Raw genomic sequence first — 17,015 nt, 5'->3', positions numbered from 1 at the left:
TGTGGGGACTGTGTTTTCACTGTGTGGTGTGTTGTGTGTTTACACTACACTGATGATCAGTGAGTAAAAAGCTGTGAAAAGCAGCCCATACTCACTGATCATCAGCCGGCTGCAGCGTTCTGCTCTCCTCTTCTCAGCGGTGACTTCCGTGTGAGGAGAGGAGAGCCGATTGCCTAGCAACCGGCTGTTTGTTTACATCACATGACGGCCGTGATTGGACACGGCCGTCATGTGATCAGGAGGGCCAATCACAGAGCCCTCCTGCCGATCTAAGATGTGCCGTGTCCGGGTGACACGAGCACATCGGGATCGCGCCGCTGCGCGGGCGCGCGCGCGCGATCCCGCTGCTCCTGAATGACGTTCCTGAACGTCCTATCAGGAGCAGGCGGCTCCCACCCGGCCGTATATATACATTGGCCGGGTGGGAAGTGGTTAAACACAACTTTTTGGGAAAAGGGACACTTTCATGAATTAAAAAAAAACGAAACAGTAAATAAAATTAGCAAAATTTTTTTGCAAAATGCGAAAGATAATGTTACGCCGAGTAAATAGATACTAAACATGTCACACTTTATAATTGCACGCACTCGTGGAATGACGACAAAGTACGGTACCTAAAAATCTCAATAGGCAACGCTTTAAATTTTTTTTTACAGTTACCAGGTTAGCGTTACAGAGGAGGTCTAGTGCTAGAATTATTGCTCTCGCTCTGACGATCGCGGCTATACCTCACATGTGTGATTTGAACACCGTTTACATACGTGGGCGCGACTTCCGTATGAGTTTTCTTTGCTTCGCGAGCTCGCGCGGACGCTTTACATTTTTTTATTTATTTTATTTATTTTAAAAATTAATAAATTGTTTTAAAAAAATAAATAAAAAATTGATCACTTTTATTGCTGTCACAAGGAATGTAAACATCCCTTGTGACAGTAATAGGTGGTGACAGGTACTCTTTATGAAGGGATCGAGGGTCTTTCAGACCCCCGATTCCTCCTTTAGGCTAGGTTCACATTGCTGCGATGCGGGAACGCCGCGAATCCGCGGCGTTTTCCCGCATCGCATACCTCCCGCCGGCAGTTCACACTGCCCTATGCGGACGGCTGGGGGTGTCAATGTTATGTTAATGACACCCCCAGATCCGTCGGCATATCGCAGTGCGATCTGCCGACTCGCACAGGAATCGGATCGCATGGTGTGAACCCCCATGCGATCCGATTCCGTTGCGGACCCAAAAAAGGGTCCCGTGCGAGTTTGCTGCGGGACCGCTGCGAGTTCAGCCATACTATCTGTATGGCTGAACTCGCAGCGCTACGGAGATCGGATGTGATTTGCTGTGCGAATCACATCCGGTTCTCCCCCCGCAGCGGTGTGAACCCAGCCTTACACTTCAATGTATTCAGATCACCGAAAACGGCGATTCAGAATAGTGTATATTTTTTTAAAACCGGCGCCATTGGCAGCCGAGTAAACGGGAAGTGACGTCATGACGTCGCTTCCGTGTTTACTATTAGGAGACTGGAATGAAGCTACTTAATGCTTCCTTCCAGTCCCTGCCCAGCAACTAGAAGCAGCGGATCGTGAATCGGTGCTCCCGATTGAGCGGGAGCACTGGTAACAGCAGCGGGAGGGGGGGGGGGCGTCCCCTCCCGCTCCCCTGGCATAACAGCCGAGCGGCTTTTAGCCGCATCGGTTGTTATGGCTGGATAGCCAATCGCCCGCTGTAAAAAAACGGTACCGGGATGATGCCTGGTCAGTAGAGGGACAATGAATACCTTGAGAAAGGTATCTGTATTAAGAACCATGGGGCTCACCCCAGCAGCATTACATTGCCGTCCCGCGTAGGGTTGCCACATCATTTCTTTAATCCAGGACACACGTTAATTACACAAGTTCTGTGGCTGATTAAGGTGATAATTAAACTCACTTGGTGCCTTTTCTGAATGAAATCAGCCCCAGAACCTGTGTAATCAATATCTGTCCTGGTTTAAAGGGCTGATGTGACATCCCGGTACACCACCAGCCACCACCCCACCAGCAGAAGCCATCCTCCTGTAATACGGGCTGAAGCCTTGGTAACAATATATAAATACCGATTGCTATAGTGCCTTGCTTAGGTGTTTACAAATACTGTTATTTATTCCTGCCAATCTATATACAATATACAAGAAACTATGACATCAGGAGCTGCGTGTGTAGTTTGTGCCTGACTGGGTACCTCGGACCTAGGCCCCGCCTACGCGTATGTTCCATAATAAATTGTATTATTGCACTTAGGCTTGACTTCCTCTGAGAAGATTCCACATATTTGATCGCAATCATTGGCGTGCGCATGGGGCCCTTCGGATGTGCCTGGGCACACCCTAATCATCCCGTTAGTGTAGCTGCATGCCGGTGGTCTCCCATTTTCTCCTGTGAAATGCTGCAAGAGAGCGTGTATAGCGCTTTCACATTGAGAATATATCGCCAGGCTAAGAGCCACTAAGTGCTCTAAACTGTCATGTAATGTCCCTGCTTGCAGAGACTTGCTGTCAAAACTCGGCGGGTGTTGTCATGGGTGGGTGGGACCAAACAGCTAGCCTATCAAACACAAGCCAAGGGGATAGGGGCTGGGCGGGCCTGCTTCGTGTATGTGGCTCCACTCCCCCTTTCCCATCAGCTATCATACACCAGCCAACAGGATAGGGGCTCAGTGGGCCAATCCGTGTATGTGGCTCTACCCCTTTCTTAAGCGGCCCAATCGTTGGTTGGTGTTTGATAGCTGATAGAAAGGGGCGGAGTCACATACACGGCTCAGCCCGCCCAGTCCCTATCCCGTTGGCTGGTGTATGATAGCTGTTTGGTCCGGCCCACCCCCGACATCACCGCCGGGTTTTGACAGATAGTCTCTGCAAGCAGTGACACTACATTACAGTTTAACGCACTTAGTGGCTCTTACAAGCCTGGCGATATGGTCAATGTGAAACGCCCCCCCCCCCCTTCTCTATCAGTGGCAGTGCCAATCAATGCTACCTATCAGTGCCAATCAATGCCACCTATCAGTGCCACCTGTCAGTGCCAATCAATGCCACCTATCAGTGCCAATCAATGCCACTTATCAGTGCCACTGTCAGTGGGAATCAGTGCCAACCAATGCACCCAATCAGTGTTATCTGTCAGTGCCAACCAATGCCACTTATCAGTGCCACCTATCAGTGCCAATCAGTGCCAACCAATGCCAACTGTCAGTGCCATTGTCAATGCCAACCCATGCACCCAATCAGTGCCATCTGTCAGTGCCAACCAATGACACCCATTAGTGACAATCAGTGCCAACCAATCCCGCCTATCAGTGCCACCTGTCAGTGCCAACCAATGCCACATATCAGTGCCACCTGTCAGTGCCAATCAGTGCCCACCAGTGCTGCCAATCAGTTCCCATCAGTGCTGTCAATCAGTGCAGGGATGGGGAAATGAACTCAGCAAATAGGCACAACTGAAATCCGTTGATGTTTATTAATGCCACATGCCGATCTTTAGTATAATAGGTAATCACCACACTACTATTTACAATAAACTACTGGAGGTAAATACCACAAAAAAAAGCGCAGTGCTAATTCACTAATCAACAACTTAACAATAATAGTGGAACCCTCTAACTAATGTATGGAAATCTCAATAAACTTCAATATTACCACAATATCGGTCTCTGTGATATGCATATACAGTGGTGTGAAAAAGTGTTTGCCCCCTTCCTCATTTCCTGTTCCTTTGCATGTTTGTCACACTTAAGTGTTTCGGAACATCAAACCAATTTAAACAATAGTCAAGGACAACACAAGTAAACACAAAATGCAATTTGTAAATGAAGGTGTTTATTATTAAAGGTGAAAAAAAAATCCAAACCATCATGGCCCTGTGTGAAAAAGTGATTGCCCCCTAAACCTAATAACTGGTTGGGCCACCCTTAGCAGCAACAACTGCAAACAAGCGTTTGCGATAACGTGCAATGAGGCTTTTACAGCGTCCTGGAGGAATTTTGGCCCACTCATCTTTGCAGAATTGTCCTAATTCAGTTACATTAGAGGGTTTTCGAGCATGAACGGCCTTTTTAAGGTCATACCACAACATCTCAATAGGATTCAGGTCAGGACTTTGGCTAGGCCACTCCAAAGTCTTCATTTTGTTTTTCTTCAGCCATTCGGTGGTGGACTTGCTGGTGTGTTTAGGATCATTGTCCTGCTGCAGAACCCAAGTTCGTTTCAGCTTGAGTACACGAACAGATGGTCGGACATTCTCCTTCAGGATCTCTTGGTAGACAGCAGAATTCATAGTTCCTTTTATCACGGCAAGTCTTCCAGGTCCTGAAGCAGCAAAACAGCCCCAGACCATCACACTACCACCACCATATTTTACTGTTGGTATAATGTTCTTTTTATGAAATGCAGTGTTCCTTCTACACCAGATATACTTGGACACACACCTTCCAAAGAGTTCCACTTTTGTCTCATCGGTCCACAGAATGTTGTCCCAAAAGTCTTGGGGATCATCAAGATGTGTTGTGGAGAAATTGAGACGAGCTTTGATGTTCTTTTTGCTCAGCAGTGGTTTTCTCCTTGGAACTCTGCCATGCAGGCCATTTTTGCCCAGTCTTTTCCTGATGGTGGAGGCATGAACGCTGACCTTAACTGAGGCAAGTGAGGCCTGCAGTTCCTTGGACGTTGTTGTGGGGTCTTTTGTGACCTCTTGGATGAGTCGTCGCTGCGCTCTTGGGGTAATTTTGGGCGGCCGGCCACTCCTGGGAAGGTTCACCACTGTTCCATGTCTTCGCCATTTGTGGATAATGGCTCTCACTGTGGTTCGCTGGATTCCCAAAGCTTTGGAAATGGCTTTATAACCCTTTCCAGACTGATAGATCTCAATTACTTTCTTTCTCAATTGTTCCTGAATTTCTTTGGGTCTCGGCATGATGTGTAGCTTTTAAGGATCTTCTGGTGGACCTTACTGTGTCAAGCAGCTCCTATTTAAGTGATGCCTTGATTGTGAACAGGTGTGACAATAATCAGGCCTGGGTGGGGCTAGAGAAATTGAACTCAGGTGTGGACAACCACAGTTATAGTATGTTTTAACAAGGGGGGCAATCACTTTTTCACACAGGGCCATGATGGTTTGGATTTTTTTTCACCTTTAATAATAAACACCTTCATTTACAAATTGCATTTTGTGTTTACTTGTGTTGTCCTTGACTATTGTTTAAATTGGTTTGATGTTCCGAAACACTTAAGTGTGACAAACATGCAAAGGAACAGGAAATGAGGAAGGGGGCAAACACTTTTTCACACCACTGTAATTGGTTTTTTGAATCTTACCTATCTCACCGCACCTTCAGTGTCACTTACAACTCTACTTCCTCCTCTCCAAGGTTCTGTCCTTGGACCTCTACTATTCTTGATCTACACATCCTCCCTGGGTCAGCTGATAGCCTCCCATGGCTTCCACTACCATTTTTATGGCGATGACACCCAAATCTATCTCTCTGCCCCTCAGCTCACCCCATCAATCTCCTCACACATCACTGATTTACGGACAGATATATCTGAGTGGATGTCACACCACCTCCTCAAACTCAACCTATCCAAAACCGAGCTCATGATAATTCCTCCCCCATGTGCCCCTTCCCCTGACTTCTCTGTAAAGATCAATGGCACATCTATCAGTCCGTCCCCACATGCCATGTAACCCTAGACTCCGAATTCTCCTTTCAGGCCCACATCCAATTGCTGTCCAAATCTTGCCGCCTCAATCTCCACAACATTTCCAAAATACGCCCCTTTTTAACCGCTAACACCGCTAAGCTTCTAATTCACTCCCTGGTCATCTCTCACCTCGAATACTGCAACTCCCTCCTCATTGGATTACCTTTACATTGACTATCCCCCTTCAGTCCATCATGAATGCTGCTGCAAGACTCATCCACCTTACCAGCCATTCAGTGTTCTCCACCCCTCTCTGCCAATCCCTCCACTGGCTTCCACTCACCCAACGAATAAAATTCAAAGTACTAACAATAATTTACAAAGCCGTCCACAACTCTGTCCCCCAGATACATCACTAACCTAGTGCCAAAATACCAACCAAGCCGCTCTCTTCGGTCCTCCCAAGACCTCCTGCTCTCTAGTTCTCTTGAAATAGTAATAAGATGGAGCAAAAATCAAACACCGTCCAAAAACCTCTATAATAAAAAACAGGGGGGGGGGGAGGGAAGGGGGGGAAAGAGGGGGGGAAGAAAATGGGATCAAGGGAAATAAAATATATATGTGTGTATATATACACACACATGCACAAAAAAGCACAGATAATGTCCACAGAGTTCCTTAGGTATGGTCCATAAAAGTTCAAACTCCTAACACCAGTGGCAGCAACTGTCTTGAGAGGAGAAGCACAACTCTCTAGGAAATATAATGTAGAAAAGACAAGAAGTGCGCCAAACTAAGTGTAGTATATAAGGTAAGTGACATTTAATCTGATAAAATCACACAGCCAATTGGCTACTCACAAAATGACATTGTAGTCAGGCATAAAATGTAACAGAGGGGAGGGTAATCAGAGCCACTTCTATCCGGAGGAGCGGAGATGATAAATAGCTGGAACGGCCATTAAAGATGTTCAGCAGCAGAGGGTTCAGTGTAGCAGCCTAGGTTTTGTAGAAAACGCCGCCTCGTGGCTGTCCAGATGATGGCAATAGGCAGTATCAGTGCCTTCTAGCTTCCGGAGAGTCCGAGAACCCGGAACCGGAAGTGCGTTTCAGTGTGGAATGCAAGCTCCGTATACCGGAAGTGACGTGTCGGCCAATCAGAAGACACGTATCCAAATATCCATTGTTTCCTCAGTTCAGTCTTTTCTACATTCTCTAGTTCCCTTGTCACCACCTCCCATGCTCACCTCCAGAGCTTCTCCCATCCTTTGGAACTCCCTACCCCAATCTGTCCGACTGTCCCCTAATCTATCCTAATCTACGTCTAAAATGCAAAACTCCGGTGGGAGTAACAACATGTCCGCTTTACCCCTTCTTAGTGTATCCTTACTGTGGACGAGTGTGGGGTATAGCAAGATGGCGGCGACAGAACGTCACTTGCGTAGCAAACTGCGATGGGTCGCCGAATATGTCCTTATAGCGGCTCTCTGGTCCTCTCGCAATCTCGAGAGTAGCCAAGAGTAGCCGAGTGTACTCGGCTCGGCTCACAGTCATGCCCAGTCCCTTTTTTTTATGTCCATCATAGGGCGGGACTGGGCGTGACTGTGAGCGGAGCCGAGATAAGTACACTCGGCTATGTATCTCGGCGCGGCCTGCGGGGCCCCCTGTTGGGCGGGGCCCATGGGCTTGAGCCCAGTCAAGCCCAATGGTAAGACCGGCCCTGCCTGTGTATGACCCAGGCCTGCCTTATGTTTGTGATTCTGGAACTGCCCTTGTTTATCTGCTGATCTCCTGTGTATGACCCTGGCCTGGCTACATTTAAGATTGCGGTACTTCCCTTATATTGTAAATAGTTATTGTTTGTGGGTCAGTGTTTGGTTGCTTGTTCACAGTTTATATTGGAGGTGTTTATATATTGTTATCACGTATCCTTAAATAAACTTAATTATTCACTTACATGCGTTTTTGGTTCTCTCGGTGCAATCCACACAGTCTGGTCATACCAATTCATGACAGTAACAGCACAGTCGTGTCCCATATGCCACTGCAACAAACAATTCACTCTGTGTAAATTACAGCTTGAGCTACGGAGCTCTGTAAACATCAGGTTGTTTTCATCAAATGAGCTAAGAGAGCTTGTAAACATTTTAAGGAGCTGAAAGCTTTGCATTCTGGCAAAAAAAAAAAGGAATGCTATATATTAACATGCAATATTCCTTAGATGTTAAAAAATGTGTTAAAATGTATATTTTGGTCCTCAGCATAATAAATAAAATATCTACAAAACCACTACTCAGTCCCTTTAAGAAAAAAAAAAAAGACAGAAATCAGTCCTTTTTATTCTAAATGCTCTATATTCACTCCTGGCATTATAATAATAGTCTTTGTTAGATAAAAATAACACCGTTAAAAATTGTTATCTCCTCGACAATAAGGCTGTTAGCATTTTCTCAGCGTGTCGCTGGCGTATAAACGCTGCTCCTTTCAGCAGTAATCCTATGTAGCGGAATCGTCTCCTCCCGTCCCTTTACAGTAATATTCGGCACAATGTATATTTTTCCTGGTACGGCAGCAGTTTAACACATTCCGCGGTTAATACAGGCACATTCTTCTACATTGCGGCATGAAATGGCTCATCCGCCAGCGATAGATTTAATAAAGAGGGATCAGTGGGGTTGCTTGTGGCTTTCAGAGCGCGCCAGCTATTTATAATCCGCGGCAGAAGTATTTATTGAGCACTATCTTGTAAATTGTTGGCTAGAGCCATCCATGTTAACTAGAAATATTACAGTCACCGGGCAGTCCCTCGCAATGCGCGCAGCATCCCGAGGAAAGTAAATTTAATTCTGAATAAACTTCGAGCGGCTATTTATACGGTCGGGATTGATCGGCGTGATCTTCCGCAGCTGAACGACAGTCGGTAAAGTGGAAAGCCAGATCATAGTGTTGTGTATTGAAGGGGTCTCCAAACTATGGCCAAATCTGGATTGAATCCAGCCCAGAGCTTGGGTCAGGTTTGCCCTTTTGATGGGGACATAATGTATGGGGGGATCTGATGGGGACTGTGATGTAGAGGGAGGACCCTTAGTGGACTCTGATGTAAGGGGGTCCACTAAGGGCCCCCCCCAATGTAAGGGGGTCCACTAAGGGTCCCTAATGTAATAGAGGACTCTGATGGGGCATTATGTAATGGCGGTTCTTATGGGGACTGTGATGTAGGGGGGCTCTGAAAGGGTCCCTAATGTAAGAGGGGCTCTGATGAGGACCCTGACGCAAGAGGGTAGGAAAAGAAGGGTTTCCCCTTACGGGACTTTAAAGTCCTTCTTTTTCCTACTACCATTTGGGATGTTGGCCCACCCCCTAGTTCGAACTATCTCAACTTTTCTGTCCTGATGTAAGGGGGGAACTCTGATAGTGATTCTGATGTAAGGGGAGACTCCCAAGTTCGACTCTATTGTAAAAGGGGCTCTGATGGCGACCCTGATGTAGGAGGGGGCTCCTAAGGCAGACTCTGATGTAAGGGGGGCTCCAATGGGGACCCTATGGAAAGAGGGACTTTAATGGGGATTCTGATAAAAAAAAAGTGCGACTCCTAAGTTGGACACTGATGTAAGGGGGGATTTGATGGAGACAGTGATTTAAGGGGGGAATCCAATTTGGACTGTGATGTGGGAGAGAATCTGATGAGGACCCTGATGTAAGGGAGGACTCCTAGGGCGGACTCTGATGTAAGAGGGGCACTGACGGGATCCCTGATGTAAGGGGATACTCTGATGGGGATTCTGATAAAAAGGGGGGACTCTTAAGTTGAACTGTGATGAAAGGGGGCTCTGATGGAGAATCTGATGTAAAGGGGAACTCCTAAGGGAGATTCTGATGTAAGGGGGCTCATAAGGCAGCTTCTGATGTAAGGAGTCTCTGATGGGGAAAGGAAAAGAAACACAGCGCCCTCTAATGCTGCGTACACATGACCGGACTTTTCGACGGACTGGGTCCGACGGAACGAATCCGCCAGACAATTCAATCGTGTGTGGGCTTCATCAGACCTTTGCTGTCTAAAAATCCGACGGACTTTAGATTTAAAACATGTTTCAAATCTTTCCGACGGACTCGAGTCCGGCCGAAAAATCCGTTCGTCTGTATGCTAGTCCGACGGATGAAAACCGGCGCTAGGGCAGCTATTGGCTACTGGCTATGAACTTCCTTATTCTAGTCCGGTCGTACGTCATCACGTTCAAATCCGTCGGACTTTGGTGTGATTGTGTGTGGCCAAATCCGTTCATTCGGAAAGTCCGTTGGAACTCCAGCGAAAGTCTGTCGAAAAGTCCGGTCGTGTGTACGCAGCATTACGGCAGTTTTGGTAAACCATTTAATAATAAGTCAGAAGTGAAACTACTCACAAAGGGAGCATAAACACAAGCATGATAGTAATCCTGCAGCAAAATCCGGGGGGTGGTTTTCTCCTAAACGTCCGTGTCTCTGAAGTGCAGCTGACAGCTCGTCTCTTTTGTCTGTTTGTCTCTGATGTAAGCGGTCTCTGATGGAGACCCTGATGTAAGGGGGACTCTCGAAGGAGACTCTGCTATAACGGGAGCTCCGATTGGGACCTTAAAGCGGAGCTCCACCTTAAAAAAAAAATATTAAAAGCCACCAGCCTTAAATACTGCAGCTGCTGACTTTTAATAAATGGACACTTACCTGTCCAGGGTGCCCGCGATGCCAGCAGCAGATGACGAGCAATCGGCTGCCCCCGCCGCCATCCTCAGTCAGGGATCCAGGAAGTGAAGCATTGCGGCTTCACTGCCCGGTTCCCTACTGCGCATGCGCGAGTCACATCTGCGGATATTCTGCGGCTATCTATGCCCGGAAGTGAATACTACAGGTATCTGCACCCCCCTCCGCCCTGAAAGGTGCCAATTGTGGCACCGGAGGTGGGGGGAGGAAACCGATGAGCGGAAGTTCCACTTTAGGGTGGAGCTCCGCTTTAATGTAAGGGAGAACTCTGATGGGGATTCTACTGTAAGGGGGGTTTTGATGGAGACCCTGATGTAAGGGGGATTCCTTATTCAGACTCTAATATAAGGGGGCTCTGATGAGCACAATTATGGGGGACTTATAATGTGGACTCTGAAAAGGGAAGCTCTGATTGGACCCCAATGTAGGGTTGCCACCTCATCTCTTTAAACCTGAACACATATGAATTACACAGGTTTAATGCAGATAAGTGAGTTCAATTACCACCTTAATCAGCCACAGAACCCAGGTAATTAATATGTGTTCTATTTTAAAGGGATGACGTAACTTACATAAAGGGGGACTCTAATGTAAGGGAAGCTCTGATGTAAGCGGGTACTTTGCTTGTTTTACTGAAGTTCTTTCTCTCTTGCTTTGTATTATACAGTTAGGTCCGCTGTGATTGGCTAGTTCTTCCAACATTTTTAACTTCTGATTGGTTTCTGCCTTGTCCACTCCGCAAAATCTTCTTAAAAAAAAAACAAAAAACAAAGACTAAAGTAGACATTTTTTTCTTTTAGTAGGAAGCCTGACCTTGTAAAATTCAGAACTTTCAAAGGCCAAGCGGGGTCTTGTCAGGACTTTAAACAACGCGCTTATTAATTAAATATATCTCGGCTTTCAATACTAGGCGTAGAAAGAGCGCCAGGGCTGAAGCTGAAAATTTAATAGACCACCACAGAGACTATGTGGGCTTGGAGGAGGTATTAATTATTAAATACAAAAGTTCGTTTTTTTTTTTTTTTACATTTTTTATTCAAAAATCAATGGACTCAAGTCTATCTAAAAATATTCGGCATTTTAGATAAGAGTTTGTTAGGGCTGAGCTCATTAAAAAGATCTGAGGATTTATTGTCTTAGTCTATGGTCCAGGTTTCAATGTTTAAATTGTATCGCCGGAGATTCTGTGATTGTCGTCGGTACGCGGTAGATGCATCCGTCCTGTCAATTCTGCTTTATTACTTTCAATAACGCAGCCCGTCAATTGAAACCGCATTCTGCGGAGACCCAAGTTTGCCTGAAAATATTTGTCATTCGGGTAAAATTTGGAGCGTTTCTTTACCGACATGCAATGCGTTCCTTTAATTAAATTGTCAGGCATAATAGCTATATAAATTAGGGCTGTAAAAATTAAAGATTAATTCCTTGATTAATCGTTCATTTTTTTTGATCGATCAAAATTTTTTTCATTGATCAAAATATTCCCCCCCATCTGCCGGCTTCCGGGTCTTCTGGGAGTTCCGTCGGAGATCCGATGATGTCACACACATCGACGTCACTAGACTCCTCCCCCCTTCCCCAAGTGCCTCCATCTACTAACGAAGGGAAGGGGGGAGGAGTCCGGTGATGTTGAAGTTCTGATTGAGCATAACGCGCAAGGGGGAGGAGCTACGCATGACGTCACCCGCTGCTGCCCTACGGAACACGATTGTCGGCTTTACATGCTGTGTTTTTATCATCTCTTTATGCGAGTAGTTTGTGTTTGAACACAAAAATTAAATCTTATACTTAAGCGGTGAGCACTAAGCCCTTGTACACATGGTCAGAGATTCCGACAACCAAATCCGTCGGATTTTGTCCGAAACTGTTGCATACACACGGTCGGACAAAGTTGTTGGAAAATCCAACGTGATGACGTTATTTCGTTACGACGGGACTACGTTCAGGCTAGTAGCCAATAGCTTTGATGTAGGAATTTAATCTGAGCATGCGTGGCACTTTGTCCGATCGGAATTCTCTACACATGATCGGAGTATGTCCGATCGGAGCATTTTGTCTGAAAATTTTACCAACAATTTGGAAAACTTGGTCCGTCGGATACTCCGACGGAAACAGTCCGATGCAGACCACACACAGTCGGAATATCCAACAAAACAGTCCGATCGGACACATTCTGTCGGAATCTCCGACCGTGTGTATAAGGGCTTAGATCTTTTCTTTCTACCCATGACCTGGTGTCCTTGCTGAGATCTAAGGAGACGTGAGAGAAGTGTATGGTCCGTGTTAACCCTTTTGATACCCGCTTGCATGACCACCTGTTTGCACAGGGGTCCATGCCATAAGGCGAGAGTGATTAGTTAGACCGGAGGTGGAGGGATTGTCACGCTACTGCGGGAAAAAAAATGACTTACGTCAGCGCTACAGTTTGAATTTAAAACGTATTTGTGTGAACTGTGAAGTTAAGTCATGGATTGTGGAAACTAACTAGTCTCGGGTGATTGTATATATAGTGTATACCACATTTACCACTGACTAATGCAGAGTTGCAATACAAGGAGATCAGCTAAAAGTAGTTGGATGTGTATGTGCGTGGTAATTAATCGAAATTAGCCGATTATTCGATAAAAAAAAAAACGATTAATCAAACACGAAAATTTTAATCAGTAACAGCCCTAATATAAATACATGACAGCTTTCATTATCACAAGAGTGATCTATGTTGGATTGCTTCTCAGAGGGCATTTGAGAGGCGGTGAGGAGGCACCTGATTTACCCCTGTAAATTCCTTTAAGGAAAGAACCATTATTGTTTGGTGGGAATGCACTCACAAACGCACCCAAGCACATCTGGTTTGAATGAACCCTGAAGGTTTGTTCCCAATTGTGCTTTGCAGCAACATGCGGTAAAACACGTGTGCGATTTCAACACGTAGTAATGCACCATTAACTTTAAATGGCCTCCCCAATGCACCGCAGTGCACCATAATGCATGATATGTATTGTGGTGTGCTACCCTGCAAAAAACGCAGCATGCTCTAAATGTGTGCGCATTGGGCTGCGTTGAAAAATTAACAGGCTGCCTGTCACTATGCACTACAATGCACAGAAGCTCATGTGTTGTAGCACCACCTGGTAGTGAAAGGGTCCTCCTACTGGTAAACTTCTCTTTTCGATTGCCTCCTTTTGGTCTGTTATATACTCACCAGCCACTTTATTTATTGGATACACCTTGTTGGTACCGGGTTGGAGCCCCTTTTGCCTTCAGAACTACCTTAATTCTTCACACTCAGCAATGTGAATTTCTCCGTTCCACCACATCCCAAAGGTGCTCTATTGGATGAGATGTGGTGAGTGTGGAGCCATTGGAGGACAGGGACCTCATTGTCCAGTGGTGAGATGATTGGAGCTTTGTGACATGGTGCATTATCCTGCTGGAAGGAGCCATCAGAAGATGGGGACACTGTAGTCATAAAGGGATGGACATGGTCAGCAACAATACTCAGGTAGGCCGTGGTGATTAAATGATGCTCAGTTGGTACTAAGGGGCCCAAAGAAAATATCCCCCCCCACTATTTCACCACCAGCCTGAACCATTGATACAAGGCAGGATGGATCCATGCTTTCATGTTGTTTACGCCAAAGTCTGACCCGACCATCTGAATGCTGCAGTTGAAATCGAAACTCATCAGACCAGACAAAGTTTTTCCAATCTTCTATTGGCCAATTTTGGTCAGCCTGTGCAAATTATAGCCTCAGTTTCCTGTTCTTAGCTGACAGGAGTGGCAACCGGTGTGGTCTTCTGCTGCCGTAGCCCATCTGCTTCAAGGTTCAATGTGTTGTGCATTCAAAGATGGTATTCTGCATACTTTTGGTGTAACGAGTGGTTATTTGAGTTACTTTTGCCTATCTATCATCTCAAACCAGTCTTTCCATTCTCCTCTGAACTCTGACATCAAGGCATTTTCCCCTACACAACTGCCGCTCACTGGATATTTTCTCTTTTTTGGACCATTCTCTGTAAACCCGAGAGATGGTTGTGTGTGAAAATCCCACTAGATCAGCAGTTTTTGAAGTATTCAGACCAGCCCATAAATGCCACGTTCAAAGTCACTTAGCTCCCCTTTCTTCCACATATGATGCTCAGTTTGATCTTCAGGGGCAGAATTAATTCCATTGACACCAAAAATGGGGTAGAATTCCTTCCACTGACAACGATGCTGGGGCTAGAATTCCTTCCATTGATAAGGATGGAGCAGAATTCCTTTGACAACGATGGGGTAGAATTCCTTCCATTGACAATGACAATGGGGTTGAATTCCTTCCATTGACAACAACGATGGGGTAGAATTCCTTCCATTGACAACAATGATGGGCAGAATTCTTTCTACTGACACCAACAATGGGGCAAAATTCCTTCCACTGACACCAACGATGGGACAGAATTCCTTCCATTTACGATGATGGGGCAGAATTCCTTCCATTGACAATGACAGTGGGGTAGAATTCCTTCCATTGACAATGATGATGGGGTAGAATTCCTTCCATTGACAATGATGATGGGGCAAAATTCCTTCCATTGACAACAATGATGGGGTAGAATTACTTTCATTGACAACGACGATGGGGCAGAATTCCTTCTATTGACACCAATGATTGGGGCAGAATTCCTTCCATTGACACCAACCATGGGGCACTATTCTTCCCACTGGCACCAAAGATAGGACATTGTTTACTCCCACTGGGTGCCAGGACATTTCCTACTTCCACTGGCCCTATTGAGGTCCTTGCTTTTTTACTTTATTTTTTTTTAGGTATGGTTCCTGTTTGTTTTGTTTGATTTTTTTACCATGTGTGCAAGGAAAAAAAAAACCACTAAGGAAGGATCAGAATTCCTTCCATTGACACCAATGATGGGGCAAAATTTCTTCCATTGACACCAACGATGGGGCAGAATTCCTTCCATTGACAGCAACGATGAAGCAGAATTCCTTCCATGGACACCAATGATGCAGCAGAATTCCTTCCATTGATACCAACGATGGAGCAGAATTTGTTCCATTGACAATGATGGGGCAGAATTCCTTCCATTGACACCAATGATGGGGCAGAAATCCTTTAATTGACACCAATGATGGGGCAGAAATTGTTCCATTGACAACGATGGGGCAGAATTCCTTCCATTGACACCAACGATGGGGCAGAAGTCCTTTAATTGACACCAATGATGGGGCAGAATTCCTTCCATTGACACCAACAATGGGGCATAATTCATTCCATTGACAGCAACAATGAAGCAGAATTCCTTCCATTGACGCCGACGATGTAGCACAATTCCTTCCATTGACACCAACAATGGGTCAGAATTCCTTCCATTGGCTCCAACGATGGATCAGAATTCCTTCCATTGACAACAACAATGGGGCAGAATTCCTTCCATTGGCTCCAACGATGGATCAGAATTCCTTCCATTGACAACAACAATGGGGCAGAATTCCTTCCATTGACACCAACCATAAGGCACTATTCTTCCCACTGAGACCAAAGATAGGGCACTGTTTACTCCCACTGGGTGCCAGGACATTTCCCACTCCCACTGACCCTATAGAGGTGCTTGGATGATTTTTATTTTTTATATTTCTTTTTTGTTATGGTTATAGTTTGTGTTTTTGTTTTTTTTAACCATGTGTGCAAACAAAAAAGAAAAAAACAGCTCTGGTAATGAACACTATTTACGTATCCCGGAGTTCATCTTTAAATATGTTGTCAGTAAGTGTCCCTCTTATGAGTAGCATGACACCACTTGAGGAACGTAGAACCTCTCCAATGTCATTCTTCCATAATGACTTGATAGCCCCCATAATAATGGCTGACAGTGTTCAAATAAAACACCATCTTTTTTTATTCAAACCATACAATGAATAAAAGATCTCCTTTCCTGCTGTAGGAATAATTATTTTGAATACAATTTTATGCAATGTCAAGAGTCGCGGTGTCTCAATAGGTGCCCTTTCTTTAAAAAAAATTTCCTCCCTCGTCTAATGGTATTACAATGGACGTAGCTTATAGAAGGCGAGTGACAAGGACTATTTCCTTAATTACTGTACTTACATAATAGCATTTGCTGTGGCAGTTCCAGTGCTATTCAGTCAAGTGAGATTCGATACAAAAAAAGCTGATTTGCCAGAAAAGAGCTTAAGTATAAGTGCCTGGAGTCACAATCTATTTGCTTTATAAGGTAAAGGTATCTGCAACGCGTAGCACTTTTTTTTATCAAAACTTTCTTTGCGGCAAATAAAATGTCTTTTTAGCCATTCTTCTCTGTGATGAAAATGTAAAGTGTAAACCCAAATAACAAAAAAGTACAGTAATACATTGCAGCTTACAAGTCCTTAGAAAGAAGAAGGGGGCTGCATTTGTTTTATAGATACCTGGACGTACACTGCAGGAGACGTCCATTGTGGACATGAAATTCAGCTTCAGCTGTTGAGCTCTGTAAACCATGATTTTACAACGAGGCAAGTATAAATGTCCTGGGAAACATGGAAAGGAGTCTGCAGCCCCACCTGCTAGCCGAAAATGAGAATGCAAAATATCACAAAAGACTATAA

The sequence above is a fragment of the Lithobates pipiens genome, unplaced genomic scaffold (assembly GCF_037356315.1).
Source record: "Lithobates pipiens isolate NorthernLeopardFrog02 unplaced genomic scaffold, aLitPip1_a1.2 Scaffold_23, whole genome shotgun sequence".
Lineage (NCBI taxonomy): Eukaryota > Metazoa > Chordata > Amphibia > Anura > Ranidae > Lithobates > Lithobates pipiens.
The sequence above is the reverse complement of the archived record's forward strand: the minus strand, read 5'-3'. Positions refer to the sequence as shown.